The sequence below is a fragment of the Eleutherodactylus coqui genome, chromosome 6 (genome assembly GCF_035609145.1).
Source record: "Eleutherodactylus coqui strain aEleCoq1 chromosome 6, aEleCoq1.hap1, whole genome shotgun sequence".
NCBI classification, from domain to species: domain Eukaryota; kingdom Metazoa; phylum Chordata; class Amphibia; order Anura; family Eleutherodactylidae; genus Eleutherodactylus; species Eleutherodactylus coqui.
Genome location: NC_089842.1, coordinates 169,546,242 through 169,551,531, shown reverse-complemented (window position 1 = coordinate 169,551,531; position 5,290 = coordinate 169,546,242).

The window sequence follows — 5,290 nt, the reverse complement described above, 5'->3', positions numbered from 1 at the left end:
GGATCGCGACCCGCCCCTCGTGCTCGTAGCCCCGCCCCCTCGTCACACGACAAGCCCAACCGAAGCTCCGGCCCGTGGGCGCTGATGGGGAAGGAGGGTCACGTGACTACTACTGGCTGAGGCGGGAACTGTGTGTGCGCGTGTTACCTCACAACTCGGACTTTACCTCAGGAGAGGTCGTCGTGTAGTAGATGCACTAATCACCTCTGTCCTCATCAGCCCCGCCATGCCTTACCAGATAGTACATAACACTGACAGTTACAACTATTAACATGAACCTAGTACTCCAGCACTGCAAGGCAGCGGTGCCAACAGCTGGGCCACCATGCTTGGTCCTCCTGTTATTCCCTGCTGCAGAGCAGAAGACACAGGTGTCTCAGTGGTTAGTCACTGCAGTTCAGATCTGTACAAGGGCCACATCTGGATGAGGTTTCTTACATCTACTTGTGTTTGTTCTTGTTCTCCTCCTATAGAGCAGACCAAACAAGTATGGTGGCTCACTTGTTAGCATTACTGCCTTGTCGTGCTGCAGTTGCGGATTCAAATCTGACCAAGGGCAACATCTGGATGGAAGTTTTTAAAGTTCATTGAGATGTTCAGCTTGATGGTACTTGAACCTAGGACCCCAGCACTGAAAAGCAATAGTGCTAACAACCAAGATGAAGACCTACCTACCTACACCTACCTACCACACATCCACAGTACAGAGAAGAAACCGCCGGACAGGTACGCATGGGTCACCAGCTAAGCACCGGGACGAACTTCACTGCAGGATTCCGCATGTGGGGTCCATCCCGACCGTGGACAGGCGGCCTAATTCTCTAACTACCGGTGTTGTACAAACTTGAAATTTGGCAGAACCATTCTTAAGTTCCTAAATAGGAAAGTATAGGGGTCACAACTTGATTATTCAATGCTAAGTGCACAAGTAAGTGACCCCCTGTGTAATGTAACCAATAACACACATCTGTATCGCACAAACATGACATTTTCCACAGCCATTCTTTATGTCCTAAATAGGAAAATAAAAGGGTCGCAACTTAAATATTCAGTTGTAAGGCTAGGTTCACACAGGGTGGATTTGCTGCGGAAATTCCGTCTGGAATTTCGCCGTGGCAAATCCGCCTGCAGCCGCTAATCCCGGGATTAGCCAGCCATGTGGACGAGATCCGCTGCAGTTAATCCGGCCGAAACCGCGGCTGCGGCGCGGCTTTGCCGACCACAGCATGTCCATTCTTTCTTCTTTCCGCTGTGGCCGCGCTCTCCTCTATGGGAGCGCCGGCCGCAGCGGAAGAGCGAGTGGCAGGGCGGTTTTTCTGCGGCGGTTCTCCCAGTGGAAATCTTGCGGTTTTTGCTGCGGCCAAACCGCGGGATTTCCGGCAGGAATCCGCCCTGTGTGAACCCAGCCTAAGCATGAAAAACTGTGAAACTGAAAATCTGCAATACATGAGATAGTTCTTTTCTCAGAAATTCTACAGCCTAGGAAATGATTTGTATACTGAGAAAAATCCACCTCACCTCTATGTGTATATACTGAGGAGACTCTACCTCACCTCTATGTGTATATACGGAGGAGAATCTACCTCACCTCTATGTGTATATACTGAGGAGAATCTACCTCACCTCTATGTCTATATACTGAGGAGAATCTACCTCACCTCTATGTGTATATACTGAGGAGAATGTACCTCACCTCTCTGTGTATATACTGAGGAGAATCTAACTCACGTCTAGGTGTATATACCAAGGAGAATCTAATTCACCCCTATGTGTATATACCAAGGAGAATCTACCTCACCTGTGTGTGTATATACCGGGAACAATTTAACTGACCTCTATGTGCATATACTGAGGAGAATATACCTCACCTCTAAGTGTATATACTGAGGAGAATCTACCTCACCTCTATATGTATATGCTGAGGAGAATCTACCTCACCTGTGTGTGTATATACCGAGAAAAATCTAACTGACCTCTATGTGCAAATGCTGAGGAGAATCTACCTCACGTCTATGTGTATATACTGCGAGGAATATTACTGACCTCTGTGCGTATATACTAAAGAGAATCAACCTCACCTCTATGTGTATATACTGAAAACAATCTAACTGACCTCTTTGTGTATATACTGAGTAGAATCTACCTCACCTCTATGTGTGTATATACTGAGGAGAATCTACCTCACCTCTATGTGTGTATATACTGAGGAGAATCCACCTCACCTCTATGTGTATATACTGAGGAGAATCTACCTCCCCTCTAAGTGTGTATATACTGAGGACAATCTAACTGACCTCTTTGTGTATATACTGAGGAGAATCTACCTCACCTCTATGTGTGTATATACTGAGGAGAATCCACCTCACCTCTATGTGTATATACTGAGGAGAATCCACCTCACCTCTATGTGTATATACTGAGCAGAATCTACCTCCCCTCTAAGTGTGTATATACTGAGGACAATCTAACTGACCTCTTTGTGTATATACTGAGGAGAATCTACCTCACCTCTATGTGTGTATATACTGAGGAGAATCCACCTCACCTCTATGTGTATATACTGAGGAGAATCTACCTCCCCTCTAAGTGTGTATATACTGAGGACAATCTAACTGACCTCTATGTGCATATACTGAAAGGCTGTAAAGTACATAAGGAAGTGGCTATGAACTGGAGGCAGGAAGCATGCCTTTAAGGCTAAGAAGGGGCTGCAACCTCCAGGCTGGGGGTAAATTTGAATAAAAAGGGGTGCTACCTTTAAGGGTAAAAAGTGAGGAGAGTGGGAGAGGTGGCACATTCTGCAGAAGGACATTGGTACATGCAGCCTATGGAAAATCTAACACTCCTCTGTGTGTATACATATTTTATTCCTTAATTGCTCTGAAGTAACCACGACTTCATGAAACTCTCTGTGCAAAACACCTGTAACAAATTAACTTGGGCAAAGCAGCGTATGTCAATTAGAATATATATCTATAGATACACATTTCAAAAACCTATAATTGGTAGTGTTTGGCAATCATTAGTCAGTAGAGATGAGCGAGCATACTCACTAAGGACAATTGCTCGATCGAGCATTGTCTTTAGCGAATATCTCCCCGCTCGGGAGCAAAGGTTCGGGTGCCGACGCAGGTGAGTTGTGGCCATGAGCAGGGGGGAGCAGGGGAGAGAGAGGGAGAGAGAGATCTCCCCTCCGTTCCTCCCCGCTCTCCCCCGCCCGCCGCCAGCAGCCGAATCTTTGCTCTCGAGCGGGCAGGTTCTCGCTAAGGGCAATGCTCGATCGAGCAATTGTCCTTAGCGAGTATGCTTGCTCATCTCCATTAGTCAGTTAAGGTTTACATGAAGGATATAATTTCAAATGTGTTTTATATATTTATGAATATGAAAAAAAAGGTTTGGTATCAGTAGACTGATTTAATATTTATCTCTCTGCTCAGACTGTTTTGTGTTTTTTTTAAGTCTCAAATTTCTCTGTGTGAACATATATTTAGATCCAGAGGGGTGTCCCCACTCCCTTCTGCATCTGTATGTTATAATTGTGTGCCATCCAAACTAGTTTCATTCATTAGCCTGACAAAGGGACAATAACCCGACAGCTCGCTGTAACATCATGTATTTTTGTTAGCCATTAAAAGGTATCATATCTACAAGATTACTTGGTGTCTCTCACTGAGAACAATCACATATATTTATGAAAATACATTCATCTATGCGTTATATAGAAGTGTGTGTGTATATATATATATATAGAGAGAGAGAGAGAGAGAGAGAGGTGTACATATCAGTAGAAAAAAATAGTTATCATCTATTTTATTAAACAAGCTAGTCATGTATATTTTTTTAAGTAAAGTCCAATTTCTTCTCCCTCGTTCTTCACTTACCCATCCCTTGGAATAGGGTGTGTGTGTGTGTGTGGGGGGGGGGGGGGGGGAATCAGCTGAAGTTCACTCTTGAGTGAGCAGAAGGAGACACAGTTAATTGTGACTCCTCTCTATGGGGGCCTTGGTGGACACCTTGCATTCCTCTGATTACTCTGTACATGAGCCAAAGCACCTAGATACATATCTAAGCAAGATACAGAAAGAAGAAAGTGAAAATGAAACTCAGAACTAGGTCTCATTCACGCGGGCGATGCGTTTTCATGCTAGCCGCATCACATCCGAAATATGCCTGAACGAAGAATAGCCGCGATCAAGCCGCGGCCAAAATTTGCATTTTTCTTCGCCCATTCACATGGGGGGCTGTGGCGTACTAGCAAAAAGTACGCTGCAGCCCGGAAATCCCTCATTCTTTATTAATCCTCTGTATGGCTTCTATTAGTTAACTAGAGCCAGCTGTTATGTTTTCGCAGCATTGGATGTTTCTAAACTCCCTCCCACTCCCTTTTTTGGCAGCTCCCATAAAAGCCTATGGGAGTTGCCTGCGTATATTGGCTGAAGGATAGGGCAAGACCTATCTTTTCCGTCCCTGTATAAAATTCCGTCACAGATGTTCTGTTTTCTGCCACAATGTTTTTACGCGTATAAAAATCGTTTATCCAATGCTTCAGATGGTCGCAATTTTTTATCACGGCTAAATTTTCCATTTAAAAATGCTTGCGTGAATGAGATCTAAAACAAAGGCATGATTGCAAGAGAACATTATGGCTTCTCTCACAATCAGCATGCAGTAGTGCAAGCCACAGGTTGATTTTGGTCTGTTGTCTAGACAGCGAGCAGATTTGATAACATCATGCAATTGAGGGAGCCTTTGAGAAAGACAATGTTACGTTCGCTGGGCGCACCTCGCCGCAGCACAGGTGCAAAAGTGATATCACGTTCCCACAGGACGCGATAGCTGGAACACCAAAAGGACAGTGAACTGTATACGGAAAACTGGACTCAGAGACAGACATAACATAGGACAAAGGGCCAACACACTCACCAAACATCCCCGCACGCAGAAGCAGATGGGATTGATGTAATACATACGAGGAATTAGTTTGTGAATTGGCCAAGTCATAGCGAGACCAGCTTCAAGGGTCCTCGTGTCTCGTGGTCCCTACTCTAACGAGACAACATGAACCATAACCCTGCTCGCAAGCAGAGAGAGCGATAACCTCAATTAAAGGCGGCCCTGCGCTGGAACCTACGGGCCATACTAGCCTAGAGATGATACATGATCCAGCAGCACAGTACACAGTTCACACTCCAACATACTAGGGCTAGCATGCAAGACAAAACAAACATAGAACAGGACTGTCCACACCTGGTGTCTGGCCACCTGCACAGACACTGGACAAGACACTGTT